This window comes from Anser cygnoides, chromosome 6, assembly GCF_040182565.1.
Source record: "Anser cygnoides isolate HZ-2024a breed goose chromosome 6, Taihu_goose_T2T_genome, whole genome shotgun sequence".
In the NCBI taxonomy this organism is placed as follows: domain Eukaryota; kingdom Metazoa; phylum Chordata; class Aves; order Anseriformes; family Anatidae; genus Anser; species Anser cygnoides.
In genome coordinates this window covers 41,450,808-41,467,349 of record NC_089878.1, presented here as the reverse complement: position 1 = coordinate 41,467,349, position 16,542 = coordinate 41,450,808, and the positions used below count along the sequence as shown (strand labels likewise).

The 16,542-nt window shown below is 44.8% G+C and overlaps 1 long non-coding RNA gene and 2 other non-coding genes across 3 annotated transcripts; 2 read left to right on the top strand and 1 right to left on the bottom strand.

Annotated features, from left to right (window-relative positions):
• Positions 1-5: 5 nt before the first annotated feature.
• LOC106043903 (uncharacterized) lies at positions 6-6,521 on the top strand. The gene is made up of 5 exons (XR_010832156.1): positions 6-157; positions 2,787-2,896; positions 4,626-4,669; positions 5,134-5,260; positions 5,365-6,521. It is a non-coding gene; the product is annotated as an uncharacterized lncRNA (long non-coding RNA).
• A 1,342-nt stretch (positions 6,522-7,863) lies between these two features.
• On the top strand, positions 7,864-7,934 carry TRNAG-GCC (transfer RNA glycine (anticodon GCC)). The gene has a single exon. It is a non-coding gene; the product is annotated as a tRNA-Gly (tRNA).
• Positions 7,935-8,152: 218 nt separating this feature from the next.
• On the bottom strand, positions 8,153-8,224 carry TRNAA-CGC (transfer RNA alanine (anticodon CGC)). Its single transcript has one exon. It is a non-coding gene; the product is annotated as a tRNA-Ala (tRNA).
• Between the last annotated feature and the right edge of the window lie 8,318 nt (positions 8,225-16,542).

Below are 16,542 nucleotides of genomic sequence, written 5' to 3'. Positions count from 1 at the left end.
ATCTACCCTCCTCCTTGAACTGCAGTTTCTTACGAAACCCTGCTGACGTACTGATTTTTACTGGACTTGGCAGAAGCACCATGTAGCAGTTAATCCGAGTCTTAGCAGATAAGAAGGCAGACTTCCCACCTTCGGGCGTGCTGCGTCTGGGGCACAGGTAACGAAGCCCACCATGTGAGGGACATGCGAGGGAACACCCCCACAGGTGCTGGGCCAGGGGATCGCGCTTCGCTTTTGCAGCGCAGGGCTTGCAGGCTTGTTTTTCCCTGTTGAGGCTTTCCTGAACTGAAAGCTTCCCAATTCTTTAGCTCTCCAAAACAGCAGATCTCCAATCTTGAACTTCCAACAATTAAATCAGGCACTTGCCCTGTGAGGCTTGGAAGTGAGGTGTGTGACATAGCAGTGGGTGACACCTGGAGACATTTTGTGTATCTTTGTTCTGTTCTCTGCCTTCTACTTGGTGATAGCCAGTGGCGGGCCTTGGAAGAGCACCTGTCACAGGCTGTGGCTGGTAGTGGCTCTCTGTTCCTCATCCTGGTCCCCATGCGCCAGCCTCCTAGGGACACGGCCGGCAAACACGGCTGTGTGTTTTTGGGAGTCACCTGGAGACTCCTGGCTGTTGCTTCTTTTGCAGCGAGAAAGCCAGACACACGATAGTAATACACCAGGATCTTCCTCCCCCTCCAAAACTCATTGCTGAACTTTCGGCTGCGCTTTTCCCAGCAGCTGTAGGTTGTAGTGCCCTGCAGCTGTGGTTCCACAGGTGTTCAGGATCTCCTTTTCCACACTAGACCAAAGCACTAGCTGATCCTGCGGCTGTGTCCCCAGACGCCCCGCCGTGGGTCTGTCTGTGTCCAGGCACAGCCCGCCTCAGCTGCCCGACACAGCCGGTGCCACAGACGCAGGGCCCCTGCGTGCCCCGGGCACGGCGCTGCCCGTGTGTCCCTGCTTTCCAGGCATACGGGGATCAGCTGTCTCTAACCATGCTTCTTGGCTGCCTCCCAGAAACTGCTTTTATTGCCGTTCTTCCGTGCTCACTGCTTAGTCAACATGCTTTACAGGCAGCATGAGACGTGTTTTCTATCAGGCACAGAAAAACAAGCTGCTGCCGCGCTGAGCGATGGGGCACAGCTCCCTCCCACACGGCGGCCTTGAGGCACGCTCCAGTCACCTGTTGGCCGGCTGAATGTCAGCGACAGGTCCCATCTGAGGAGGCCGTAGGAACCTAATCCCTCCCTCTTGGGTCAGATATAACTGCATGAGCTAAATTGGATGCTGCAATAATAAATGTATGGCTATCAATTCTCTAGGTGGCATTTAAAGTCAGTAAACAACTGCAAGGGTTGGCTTTCAGAAGTTTTGCAAAGTAAGTGATATTCAGGCTGGAAGTAGTTTTTACACCAGACAAATTAGGAGACTTGGTAGTGCTTTTAAAAGAAAACAAGATCTCCAGTGACAGAGGGAATTAGTGCACTCCATAGATACTCAGGTTTAGAGTCCATTCCATGGGAATACCTCAACTGAACAGAAGGAACTGAAAATGAAAGAAAAAGCCCCAGGAGATTATGGATTAATTCTTTTTCTTCTTGTTTTTCTTTTTGCTTTTCTTTTTTTTTTGTTGGTTTTTCTTTTTCTTCTTTTTAATTTTTTTCATTTTTCTCTTTCTCCCTTTCCTTTCCTTTCCTTTCCTTTCCTTTTTTTCCTTTCCTTTCCTTTCCCTTTCCTTTCCTTTCCTTTCCTTTCCTTTCCTTTCCTTTCCTTTCCTTTCCTTTCCTTTCCTTTCCTTTCCTTTCCTTTCCTTTCCTTTCCTTTCCTTTCCTTTCCTTTCCTTTCCTTTCCTTTCCTTTCCTTTCCTTTCCTTTCCTTTCCTTTCCTTTCCTTTCCTTTCCTTTCCTTTCCTTTCCTTTCCTTTCCTTTCCTTTCCTTTCCTTTCCTTGTGTGAGAAAGGTATAAGAATAATTGGGCTAGGAAACAAGGATTTTCACTCCTAAATGTTGTCTACCTGGATGTAGCTGCCTTGTCAGCATCAATTTATGGTAAATTTTGATCAATTCAAAACAAGACAGTGTATGGGTGTAAAATGTGTCTACATCCAGTTTCTAGGGAAGCACATCATGCATTCCAGAAATTCTGTGTTTCATGAACTCTTCCAAAGCAACAAACTCATGAAGGGGATAGAAAATCCTGTGCTGCTTGTCACATAAAAGGGAAATCCCAGAAGGAGTGAAAACTTTTATGAGGATCACATCTCATTCCAGGATGGGTTCTTCAAACGCTCCAGACCCAGCTACCAACAAATGAGGGAAGGACGGACGGTTCTTTCCTCCCTTGATTAGGCTTTCCACCAACAGCTGTGATTTTGTCTTGGTTACTGGTTGGTAAAAACTGGTCTTCATAAGTTTGAGTAGTGCAAGATTTTTACAAGGCTAAGCAAAACCTGGAATGCCTTGATTTATCACAGAATTCATCCCTCTTGAGTGCGTTTTTTATTTCATGTCTGGATCAAAACATTACCTCCCTAGTCTGCGTGCGTGTGGCTTGGTCCCTGGGACACCTGCCAAGACAAGAATTTTGGATGCCTGCAATCATGTGCCCAGCAGGTGTAAATTGTGTTCAGGGAGAGTTCACCTTTTGTCCTTAACCCCAGAGGCAGTTTCTCTTCATTAGCAAGGGAAGATAGAGAAAGAGATTATCATCATTTCCTGACTGCATGCCAAAGTTATGTATCATGAGAAGAAAATCTGTTCATACATTCACAAATATGTTTTCTCCTACTCTGTCTTTAGGAAAATGTCTTTGTGAGGAGCGAGGGGTAATAATCGTAGAGAAGTTGAAAGAAGTGACAGAAACAGAAGCAGAATCTCTCAGCTGCGATTTTTTTAAAGCAGGATGCATGGTAGGTCCCACCCCTGGAAAATAAAAGTACTTAGTCACGGCTGTGATTGAACATTTTACAGTGTTCCCAGCTCTGGCTGCTGGTATCAGGTGTCATTCGGAAATACAACTGCATTGCTTCATACCACATGCTCGCTTTACCAGCTGCAGCAGGGCTGTATTGCTTGCATTTGAATATTTCCCCCCTACACTCAGCAGATAAAAGGCCCACCGCGTTTCTGTGTGTGTGCCTGTGTTTGTGTGCATGTCTGAAAAGAGAAAGAGGCTCATTTTTCTATTAAAACGGAAGTAATGTGTTATCATCATAATTATGTCTTATTGTTTGCTGTTATATAAAGATAACAAATCAGGGCTGAGTCACAGAAGCAAATGCAAAAATTGCAGTTTTAAAAGAATAAGGTCACAGGTCACATTATTTGTTGCAGAACAAACACAATAATTAATTGGCCTCTCCCTGCAATGGTAGCGCAGGCATCTTAACTACAGGAGAGCCAGGAAATGGTACGAAGCGATGTGCAGGAGTGCAGGCAGAATACCAGTGTTTTTCTGGGGCTCAAACCTGAGCTAGGTCCAATAGGGAATACTAATTTAATTGGGAGAGAGAGAGAAGAGATGGGCGATATCTTTAGAAAGCTCGACTCTTTGGGCTACTTAAGTGTGTATTTTCTGTTGTTTATAAAGATTTTTATTGTGGTGGGAAATGTGAAAAAAAGCCTTTAAAATTTGTTTTCTCTTTACATATGCCAGAGGGAGGGATTATATTCAGAATGTGGAATAGAAAAAGCTTTTTGGAATTTGTGCTTTATTATTTTTTTCTCTGAGACAATGACAGACCAGCATCGCTGATGTGAATACACCCATTTGCTTTTTTATCCAGACATTTTCCCTATTGAATTGTTTAGGAAAAAAACTTAGAAAACCTGTCCAAAGACTTATACAATCACTTTCAAAGCCTTAGCCTAATATTCCAGTAATTAATGAAGAAATACAAGATTGGACTCTCTTCTTCTTTTTCTAATGTCCATTTCTCTAGCATTGCTTGGCTGATAGCTTTTGTTTGTCAGCATTTAAATAATAACTGGGACAAATATTTTCAGGGTGTCCACAGATTTGTAAGTGACCTATGCAGATCACTAGAAAACAAGCAAGCAAACAAACAAACAAAAACCACCAATAGTAGTGTTGGAAAAAGCTGTTTGAAAGATCCACATATATCGTACCAATTTGGGTTCTGTGACCTCCTGTAATACAGAACAGTTCAGCTGAAAACAAAGGGAGATGGGAAATTCTGGAAGTTTCCGTTTCTCTTCCATTTGAAACACATAAACATTGCTAGATGTAAATGACTTCTGTTGGTGTGTGAAGGTTGTGGGTTTGATATCATGGCTCAGGTGCTTTTTAGCACTGCTTTTGACCACACTCGCTATCCTCCAGCTTCCCCGGAATTTAATATCGTACCTTTTTATCTACAGAAATATTTTCCCTGCAGATTTTAATAATTAATTGGGACAAGCCTAGTGGGTCTTGAGATAAACGTAAAAGAGGCAGCAGATACGTGTGACCAAGTGACCTTTTGCTGTCCTACCAGTCCCTGTGCTCTCCCTGCGCTCAAAGGGACACTGTCAAAATTGCTAGTCCTTAGAGCTGTAACCTGCCCTGACAAGTTGTTCTACATTATAAGTCTTGCCTAAAAGATCACCACGATTCTTTTGTTTGTTTTGTTTGAACAGTCTTTGCTGAAGGCTCCACAACGCAGATTCATTTGTCTTTTTAGGTAAGTAGATATTTTTAAGTGCCCAACTTACTCCCTGACCTGTTAAAATCAAGTTGATATGCACGTATTGTGCTCAGCGGAGGAGCTGCCAAGGGATGGTATAAATTTTCTGCACTTTGGAAAGAGAGACAAGAGGACGCTCTGGAAGCCTTTATTTAAGGAGGCTTTTAGAAACCATTTTGAAAGGCCTGCAGTTATTTATCATTATTTTGGGGCAGTAATAACTGTTGTCTGGATTTTCCTAGTACTATTAGGAATTAGGTACTGGTCAGTTAAGGAAGGGGTGACCAGGCCATTTCTTCTTACAAAGAGGTATTTTATGTTTCAGGTCAGTCTGAATTATTCCCTAAGAATTATTTCTGACAAGAACTCCATTTAATACAGCGAGACATGAAAAGGTGAATCAGAGCAAACAGTAGAGGTACATTTGTAACATCTCACTTTTTTTTGGTATACCAATGCAGGGATTGACGCAACTGCAATTTAAATGTGGGTGGCTGCACATCCATAATTGCGCTGTGTGACATGGGAATGTATGGCCATACCAGGTGGAGAAGAGGGGATGAACGCCATCCGCTTACCGTACCCCAGGTAATTTGCACCTGCAGTATTAAGCTTGATTTGAGCTGTTTTACCACTGCCTTTCTGTCAAGCCTTACCTTATTCCTAATGCAACTGTACCACCTGAACGTGAGCTGTTGGAGGCTAGAAGTGCCCCTGAGCGACGGCGTCCTCGTTAGAGGTGCATGGCAGGGTCAGCAGCAGCGCCCGGAACCCATCAGTTGTACCTCGCAGCATGAGAGCCCCGTATGAAGATGCTGTGTCAAGAAGCAGCAAGATCAGAGCCCCTTTGAAGGAGACCTGGAATGGAAGGAAGTGTATTTGTCCCTTTTGGGGGGGATAAAAAGGCCTCAGAAAATACTTTTCTTTCTTCCTATAACAAGTTTTGCCTTCCTTGTTTCTGCTGAAGGTTTATAGCAGCTCCTGAAGCACCGAAAGATTTTGAACTAAAATGAAGGGAATGATGGCCTGAGTCTCTAAAAAGATAATCCTCCTCATCTGTTCATTGGGTATTGGTTAGAAACGTACAAAAGTATATTCAGAATAATCTCAACTGAAAGTAGCTCCCTTGATGCTCCCTCGATGTTGTACAAAGCTGGATTCTTGATGCCATTCAAGCCATTTACTGAACTTCTAAAATTATGTATGTTTTATGGATGAAAGCTACAGAACACATGTTTTTATGAACTGTTTGTACTTAAATTTGTTGTAAGATAGTACTTTCACTTAATATTCCTGTAATGTTCTGGTAGCCTTACTCAAAACATACCCTTCTGCACTGATTTTGCTGGGAGCGTTCTACAAGCCTTTGTGCTGATTAAGACAATAAACTCCGAAGGATTCCTTGTCTCATTGGAATAGGATGTAGATAATTAATCAGCTGAACCAATCTCATGAAATATTCACCACTTCTGTGACTCTGGACTGTCATTTTCTAATATTATAGGTCTTGATCCTCTCCATTCAGCAGTCTCCAACGCAGTCATTTTTAAAGGGAAATTAAGTGCGAGCCTGTGTCATGCTGCTTGAAAAAGGGTTTCCGGAGCATGTTCTGGAGCAACATTCAAGCTCCAGCGAGCCAAAATCCTCCTGATTTACTGAGCTCTCTCCAGCCAATGTCCACAGATGCAAAACATTGTCTAACAGACATGGGAAACAGTTCTCTAAGTTACTAACTATGAGAGCAAGAACTGCTTTCATTTTTACTCTGGGAATGGCATGTTGTTGATAACTGTGCAAAGTTTGTTACTGTGGTGAGTGTCTGTTTGATGATCCTCTAACAAGCAGCGATTCCACAGAAACACAGCCTCTTCTGCTTACCGCCTTGGTGGGCCAAGGAGAAGCAGCCCGAGGACTCTTCTGCCTTATGGAGCTCTGCTGGTTTCCACGTGGCTTTGGACAGATGTTGCCAGATCCGTCCCGCTGCCTGACCACCCCCTGCCGTCCAGGATCTCGGCTCAGCAGAAGTGGAAGGAGGTAAGAGGATAAAAGTAAGGCGGAAACCATTTCATCAGCTATTGCTGTTTACCTCGGCATGGCTGTCAGATCTATTGAAACAGTAAATTAGAGTCTTCTCAGTACGAGTATGTTTCACATCTGCCTAACTCTTTTGGGTTTTTCTGGTTCTGGGAAAACAGTTTTTCAGGGCTGACTGGTGAAATTGTAAGCAATAGCCTAAATAATAATTATTACTTGAAGAATTTACTGTGTTGCTTTCTGACAAAGGAAAATAGGAAGTTGAAGCTTAGAGGAAATGGGAGCTGTGATGGCCTTGTTACTGGCCTGCATTGGTCCACTGGGTCAAGGGTGACTGTGAAATAGCGGCCCCTAGTATCTGACAGGGTGACAGACAAACTGGTCTCACTTTTGTTTCCAGACTCAATGAGAATACAAGTTTTGTTCAGGTTCTGCTTTATTCATGCAGAAAATAGTCCATCCTCTCCATGAAGTGAGCATGCAATTGGAACAGTTAGGTAATAACTCCACAATTGATAAACACTGCTCTGCATAGGGAAGCCTACATTCTGGAATTGATACATGTTCACAGAGGAAATCAGAATGTTATCTGCAGTGTCAAATTGCTATTAATCCAAGAAGAAAAAACCTGCTTGCAACCTTTCATGAGAAGATTGGTGGTAGGTGTTCATCGTCTCGGGAGCACGTGTTTTAGCACAGCTGTTCTTCTCATGCACGCACCTTGATGTTCGCCCGGTGCAAAATGTTTAATGTTGCTTTTGCTTGAATTCTTTGTCTGGTGTGTGGCTGTTCTTGGGAGCATGTCCAAGGCAAACTAAATGCCGAGACCGCACATAGTTGATGGAACATGCCATCATTACACCACGGTGCAAACCATCTTGTATTGTAACTGGTGGCCTCCTCTGGCAACGTAAGGAACGTAGAGGAACAAACGTAAACCTCTTGCTGCTTCTTCTGAAAGCTTTTAAATGTAAAGCATGCTGGGTTTATTAAGCAGATCTATAGATTTTTTAATCTGTTAGAGGAAGGGTGCCTACAGGTGTGGCTAACTTTCTGGGAGTGTTTTATCGTGGGGATGGCGGCTGGGGCTGCTGAGCGTGGGCGTGCAGTTAGGAGGGACAGCAGCAGAGAGGAGAGCAGGGCGGCACTCAGCGCGCGCATTGGTGGTTCAGTGGTAGAATTCTCGCCTGCCACGCGGGAGGCCCGGGTTCGATTCCCGGCCAATGCAACGTCCCTTTTATTTATTTATTTATTTATTTATTTATTTTCCCATTCCGTTTCGCCGCAACCCGCTCGCTTTTGAGCTGCAGAGGAACCGCGGCCCCGCGCTGCTTCCCGCGCCGCCCCGAGGCGTTACCGGCAGGCAAAAAGCGGCGCCACCGGGCCCGGGCCGCGCCAGGCCCTCCCGCGGCGCCGGGGGGACGAGTCCCGCGCAAAAGAAGCCGCTGGAGATGCCGGGGATTGAACCCGGGACCTCACACATGCGAAGCGCGCGCTCTACCACTGAGCTACATCCCCGGCTGCTCGGGCCCTGCGCGCCGCGCTATGAGAGGGGCGGGCCCCGCCGCACGCTGAGGGGCCCGGGCCGCCGGCCCGCCGCGCGCACCGAGGCCCCGCCAGCCCCGGGCCCGGTGCCGGAGCTCCAGGCCGTGTCTCGGGGGCCCCGGCCCGGCCCTGACGGGGCCCGAGCGCCCCCGCTGGCAGCCTCGCCAAAGCCGCGAGGGCCCCGTCGGTCGAGGCCCGGGAGCCGGGGGGGGACTGCTAAGAATAGGCGGGGATGCCGTGTGCTAACGCACACATCCGTGTCAGCACCGTCTTCCGCTACCTCAGATTTTCCTAACAAATCTGCGGCTTCTAAGTCGTCAACTTGAGTGACTAGGTACCTCCTAACATAAAATGCACCTCTCCTGGGCTTGTTCCAACCTAAATGTGGACTTGGTGAAAACAGAGCCCTGCTACTAAAAGAAAATAAAAAAAAAACACCCGGGCTCTTCTGGTTGTGCATTCCCAGCAAAACCTGCAACTTCCATTAGCTTCAGTGCGAACTGTCTGGTCCCACACGCCTTTCAGATTTATTTTCAGAACCTGAGCACTGTCTGTCTCCGTAACAAGCGCTGTTCTGCCCTCAATATGCATCCACACTGTGGCACGTAATACTAGAGTGGGTTTAATTTATAGCACTACGACAAGCTGCCACAGGCAGCCGTGGATGTTTCAGCACTGCCCGCTGAACACTGCTCCTCCAGTGCTGCCGATTTTGAAATTCGTAACATCAACAACTCACATTTTCACTTGTCTTTTAACACAAAGCACAGAGTAACAGTGGCTCATAACAGGACGGAGTTAAAGGTTCAGAGCAGGTTGACACCAATCCCTGAAATCAAAAGCACAAAGCCATTAAAAACTTTTTTTTTTCTCCTTTAATTTAGCCTTCTGTAGATCTTAGAATAGCAGAAAATGAATATGGTCTGAATGCAGGTATTACTGTGTCTTCATGGATGTGCAGCTCTGAGGGACAATCAATCCCCCTGTGAAACTTCCTCTTCGGGAGGCAGGTCACAGCAGAGCACATTCAAGTTGCTGAGAAGAGCAGGTACAGATCCAAAGCATATCAGCAAGTATTTAATTAATATTCCTGTGTTGCCCGTGCAAGAGTTTATGTGCAGCTTGTGTTATAGTGAAACAAAGTCTCTATCGCTGCTAGATCTAAATATCCTCTAGACCACCACCTAACAAATACAGAATAAATTGAGGTATTCAGGCAAGACTCAACACGTGGATCCTACAGGAGGAAATAATTTGCCTTACACTGAACTATACAGTAAATCAAAATGACCCATGTATAGCTATAAATCTCCCCAGTGGTAAACTCAAGCCTACCAACACTGCGTGTTCTTAAAACTTCAGAAAGCAGAAATCGAGAGCTGTTGCTGCCGTAGGAGCAATAAAGTTCCCAGTGATACTGCACACGCATTTCATGATCCTGACTGTCCGCACAGCCCTGGTCTTGTCCAGATGTCTGGAGGCAGCCTCTGGTTCCAGGAAACACTTTGTCATCTTGCACGGAGTAGTTTTTAATTCTGCTGTATGCCTCGGCACAAACTCAACATTCAGCTTTCTCAACAGCTCTCTCATAGGACTACATTCACCTCTTTGTGTTTGGGTTTCTATGCTGACATCAGGGAAAAACAATGTCACTCTGTTATCTGGCCGTCCCTCCTCTTGCGTTTCTTAGTGGGATTAACTCATTCCTGGTACCTCACCAACAGTACTCGCGTTTAACGGAGGCCTTCGTTGTCCCTCAGGATATGGTTTTCATTGAATCTGATCAAGTTTTTGCATTTTTCATCAGTTCTCATTAAACACACGTTGAAGTTCTCTCTGTATTTTCCACATCAATTTTTCTCCAAGCTGATGGATTCCGTTGATCCAGCCTGAAAAGAGCTCAGTTTCAAAGTTACCCAACGTACAGACTTCACAAGAACGATTCCAACAAAACTGTGAGGGGAGAGGCTTTTTTTTTTCTGATAGGGTTTCCTATGATTGCACTCGTTCCCGGAATTAAATGTTTGCAGTCAAAATTCCTTCTTAAAATAAACACACTAATTCAATAAAATACAGAACTAAAACACGGCACCATAGAACAAATATGCGAAGATAGTTCATTTCATCGATCCCATCCAACCATCCACGTTCATGGCTTTACACAGTCCGGCCTGAACAAGATCTCTGGTCTCAGCATGGGCCATCTGTCTTAATTTTTTGGTGCTGAAGGGCTGCGTACTGTCTCTTAGAAGTCTTGACCTATTGCCAGAGCCTGTTTTAATGGCACCAGACATTTATAAATATGCAGCTAAAGTTATTTTTTTCTATCATATGATCGTATTGTCCATGCATTTGTGAGTACCTAGGTGAGTCAGTGCAGACTATTCACAGATCTCTGGCATTATTTATACCTTATTTAGCATTCCTGTCCTCCTTGAAAAAACGTTCCTGTCAGAGATCAGAAAAAACATAACCAAAGCAACAAATTACAGAGCTTATGAACAACACACTGACTACTTACTTGTGAAACTTACCAAACCATTTTAAAATAATAGATGTGTTAGGAAACAAAACAAAAAAAAAAAAACACAGGACAGTTGTGATTTGCAAAATTAAACAACTCAAAAATTTGCCAACTTTTACACTTAGCAAATAGTTTTTCCCTAGTCCCATTAATCAGGGAACACAGTGCTCAGAATAACAATGAGGAAGTTCTGCACATGCGCTACACTGGGTTGGAATGAAGTTACAGTCTTAAGTCCTCCGAATGCAAATCACTTTTTCTCCTGTATTTTCACATCTTTGCTTTTCATCGAGTTAACTCCCGTATTTGATGTGGTGGATTGCCAGAACTGGAGGAGTAAAGCAGGGAAGTGTTTCATTAGTTCCCAGACATGCAATGCGTACTACAGAATCCAAATATTTAGCTGTTTTTTTGTTATTCCCATTCAATAGTAAGAATTATGAAAGTTAGAGTCAAAAAGGAGATAAAAAGGCAGAAAACAGGATTAAAGCACTGAACTGGGAGATTCATTAGGGTTGCAGACGGATAAGTAAATTATAGCCCTGAAGAAATTATTTGACTGGCAAATTAATTACACAATGTTACAATGGTTTTCTCAGCCAAATTTAGCCCTCAGGAAGCAGGTGGAAGTCTGGATGACTTAATAAAAGGAACCTCAACTGTTCTTCAGCGTAATAAGAGATGAAAATTAACATTCCAGGATTTGATGCAAATAGGAATGTTGTTGTAAAACTCAGGAAGACAGAGCGTAGCACAATTATGCAGGTTTACACAGACTATAAAGCTGAAGCATCCAGACAGTTAAATGCTACTGCTTTCTGTACAGGCTTTAATTTACAGTCCTATCTGTGAGGCCAAGACAGAAGCTGATTTGGAAACCAGCATGGCATTCTCACAAGGACAGACAGGAAACTTCATATTTGTTCAGAGAATGGCCGGTTACAATACTCTGTAAGATATTTTACCCCAACCCTGCAAAAGTACACTATTATTGTTATTTGTCAAAGCATTTCCTTAAACACTGTGAACCTTAGTCCACGGCTGCAGTTCTCACTCAGTCCCCAGAATGCAGAAACACGATACATAAGAAAAAAATATATATTTATTTCCACTTGCTTGCTAAGTATCGCATTTTTAAGGAAGAGACATTCTGAGCTCTCTCAGAACAAATCCTCTTTGTTGTTCCTGGAAAAGTTTTGGAAATACATATGTATCGCTATTGAAACACATCACCTTCTGGTGCTAAGTATCATATGACATGCTCATAAACCCAATCTGAACCACAATACCATTACAAATATTAGCTAAGATCCTTTATGGTTGTCTGAAATTACACAACAAGAAGGCAAGGCTCAAGCTCATCATCTTAAATCAAACATAACTCTTACTTCAAATTACTACAGAGCATTTCAGTTTCCAGCGCTCCGTTTTCTTCCGCGAGGAGAGTCTGTTGCTTCTCTGTTAATCCTGTTCTTCAGGTTACGTCTGGAATATAAAACATACATGCTTTTTCAGAAAAAAAAAAAAAAAAAAAGAGAAATATTTTGGAAATAAATAAGTTACAGTACAGGATGAGGTGTGTAGCTTATAAAACTGCATACAACCATACTGACCTGGAGATGCAGCCTCATATTAATAAGTGCTTTTTTTGCACTTAATAACAATTGTTCATCATTGCTGATTACCACAGCCAACAATTTATTCTATGTATAATGCTGACTCTGAATATCACTAAAAGGTTTGATTTCCGCGTGGACAAAAGAAGTTAAACTGATTAATTCTGTCCGACATCCGTGTTGTCTATTCTCTCCTGCTAGCTGGAGGCGAGTTGCTTCAAGCACGGTTGAAGAATCCAGGCCGTTGCTTGTCCTTGGTAATTCAGACACCTTCCCTGGCAAGCACCTTCCCTTGTGCCCTCAGCGGTTACGTGACTGCAGTTTGCTTTCTGCCCTGACTGTATGCTGGGCACGGAGCTCAGCAGCGCAGAGGTGGGTTGCAGGCTGCTTTGGTGGCACTCGCGGCAAGAGAGGGGTGGCCCCATCCCGGGGGCAGCGTTATTCCCTTTGCCTGCTCTGCAAATCAGGGGCCGAGTGTACTCAGCATTTTCTCCCTACAGAAATCATAAATCTTCTCACATAAAACTATCTTTCCATCTTTTTCCACTCTCTTGATCCATGTGGGGAAACGGACTTTAGCCAGGCTCACCGAGAAGGGAAAAACACAACAGAAAAAGGGCTTCTGCTAGTAGCTCTTGCAAAAAATACAGGTGGGTTTTATTTCTGGTTTTAGGTTACTCTTGAGCTGGAAACTTTACATTTATCTTATTTCAGTAATGTTTAAGTATATAAAAAAGATCAGAATAACTGCTTTATTCCTGTGCACTAGCGCAAATAGACTGACACCAGTACTGTCTTAGAGCAGCAGCTACAACTCATCTATCACATCCTGCCACGCTTCTGCTGCCAGGCAGCCGTAGTACAGCAAATGAACCTAAAAATAGCTGGAAAAGCATCGTACACCAAAGGACAACATGATTTTTTTGTTAACAAAAAACTGAGCAAAGTGAAAGCCTCGTTGGCAATGGATGCCAGGAGCATGAGTAACTGAGAAACCCCTAGGACAGGAGTTTATTGCTATTACTGAAGTGAACAAATTCCTACAAGGGATATCAAACACTGAGGCTCACGTTAATCTCGTGGAAGACAAACCAGTATCTGTTGCAGTAACTCCTTCAGTGGGCCGTGAAGTTAAACTTTCCATCGGGTACAATGCTAAGATTAGTCAGAACCAGGAAGGAGCAACAGAAACAATGCTAATTCAGACCTCGAATTCAGTGAATAAGGAATGGTTTTCATTTCAGAGCTTAACTTAGATAAAGTAGTAATAACATGCAGTATTTGAAAAGAGCAAGATCCCGACCCGTACTGTCTCACCCTACATCCTTGGAATGCAGGCATCAGCTCAATAAAGGGATTTAGAAAGGATTGAGGCGCATAGAGGATATCTGCAAGGATTGGAGCTTTGGCAGTGCCGGCTGTTTTAACCCGAGGGTTTTGGTTACCAGAACAAATCCCCAGGTGAGGCTGCTCTGCTTCCTCTGCACTGCACGGGGAACCGTGGCTGTTGCAGAGAGCCCACAGACGCCTGCCCCGCGTGCAGCGTGCGGGGCCGTGCTCGGGCCGGCTGTAACGCTGCTCCTCCCCAGCCGCTCTGCAGCTGCGCTGGGTTAGAGCCGTGTCCAGGGAGCTCTCTAAAAATGTTGGTCATAATGTTTAGTACTCTGCCTGTTCATTGAGAATAGATAATTGTATTTTACTCATTAATCAGAGACTCTTATGGCAATTTTCCCCCTTCATTTTACCTTCCCAGACTTACCTGATTTAGATGCCACTTGGAATTAAGCGTGCTATTAATAACAACACTTGACTCACGCCTTGAACAGAAGGTATTTTCCAGTTTTCCTCTGATTCCTTCATCGAAGTAAGCTCTGGTAGCTGATGGGGGTATTGATAATGAAAGAGGGTGGACCTGCACATTCCACCTTGCTAAATATTGACGAGGTTTTTAAAAACTGTTCTCCTTCACATTCACACAGTAATTCCTTCCTGCCTTTTTCCTTTCCACTATTCGGCATCCCTGCATACTTTCCTCCCCAAAATCTGCTCTTCTCTCTGGCTGCAGTGGCATTGACCATCCCAAGAAGGATGTTGTGTGACAGGGTCAAGAGTTTGGTTTTGTTTGCGTTTTTTGATATACCAGCATAAGCAGTTAATTCCTGCTCTGTTTTCCCCTGAATAAATTCCCCAAACTCGCTTTCCAGATGTTAACCTGTATATTTGACAGTGTAACAGAAATGCAGATTTACTGCTTCAGCAGATACTTTATGGTTCAGATTTATCAAAGGGGTTTTCACTGGTCTACGCATTTTCTCAAATGCTAGTTGTGTTTGCTGGGAGCTTGCAGTGTCAAAGCATCTTGACAGAAGGCTGAACAATAATTAGACACACAAGACAATTACAGCCTGTGTTAAATAGGATCTTCTGACAACACAGAGAATAAATTCTTAGAAAGCCACTATACGATGTTAAGTAAATGAGGAGGACTAGAACTATTTCTTCAAAAGCCTTAATAAAGCAATGTTAGGTTCCTGTGGAAGAGCAGGGCTGATACTTGTCCCTTTATGTTGAAGTCATCGACTCCAAAGAAACGCCTGAGCCTTACAGCCCGAAGACTTGGGAACAAATATTGTCCCCTGCCTTGCTCTGCTACTGATCCAGGCTAATTCGACTTAGAGCAGCGCAGATTTTTCACCAGTGAGAGCGCAGATTCTGCCCCGCGTGTGTCACACGGTCAGAGAAGGGTGCCAAAGCGTGATTAAATCCTGCTTTATCCAGGGCCTCCCTCTGCAAGAGCGGATTTGTTCCCTTCCGTGTATCTTTTCCTACCACAGTGTAGCCTTACTCAGGTAATGCCTTGAGCAACCACGGCCGTGGGGGATATTGTCACGAGGCTTCGCTCCCACAAAATGTCGTGCGCAGCCCGTCCGCCACGACTTCGCCAGGGTCTGAGCAGCAGCGCGCGGCGAGCTCTGCGGGGTGTTGGATTGCTGTGAGCCACAAAGCAATATGTTTACGCCTCGTGTCAATATGTCGATAGGGCGAGTTCTGCAGATTTTCCTGTTGAAAAGTACGGGCTAATTTAATAGGAATTTGACTAATATAAGAATTGACCTGCTTTTCCAATGGTTTCTTGTACCGGAATGTTGCGATCTGGAAGCTATTATATTTCTTCCTGCTTATCGCATCGATATGGGCTAATTTTGTTGGCTTTTGTATTGAACATCTGGTAAATATTCAATCCAGATTTTTATAATACCTTTTATTATTAAAGCTCTGCCATCCACAAAATAATACATTTTTATTCACTAGGAATATTAATGGGATTCAATTTTTACTTCAGTTTTAAATTTTTTTTTTTTTTTTGAAGAACTGGATCCCGTTTAGTTAAAGCTGAAAAAACAAACAGCTTTTCCTCTGCTCTGTGTGCAGGTTGAACTACAGTTCAAATATTCTTATTTAATATCATTCTTTCTCAAATCAGTGCCTATTGCTTACTGTGTTTCACATGTTGCAAAGGAGCTTACACTATTCCTTGCGTGTCATTACGTGCCCGTTTCTCCATCGTCATTTCGCCGACCGAGTGAGGCAGGCATACGCTTTGTGTACCGCTGGATGTGTGAAGTGCTCCGCTTGCGCTGAACACGAGGAGCGCCTTGCTGCACGCAGAGGCACGCTGCTGGCATGGCGAGAGGGCTGGAGCTCCGACGGTCAGCCGGCGACAGACAGACCGACCACCCGGCTCCTCCCCGCGGTGCCTCCGCGGTACCAGAGGGCCCACCGGGACCGGCCGTGGAGGCCGAGGCTGCCGGGATGCTCGGGCCGGTGCACGAAAGCCCCACGCGCAGAAGCCCCTCGCTGCACGCTGCCGCTAGCACATGGGAGTCCACGTGCACGGCCGCAGACGCTGGCGCTGCAGATGCTGTCGCGCGGGTCCTTTGCCAAAGGCGTTGCTGGCTGCGTAACGCGTGCCCAGCTCTCGCCGGCATGTGCTCCCCACAAAAATGTTCCTCTTTGTTTCCTGCCGGGTCTCGCGAGGCGCCTGACACCGCTTCGGGCACGCGAGCGGCCGCCCCCAGGAGCCACGCCAAGACGGGCAGACCACCGGGAGCGCCGCTCTGGGTGAGCCGGCCAGAGCCCCGGGGAGGCCG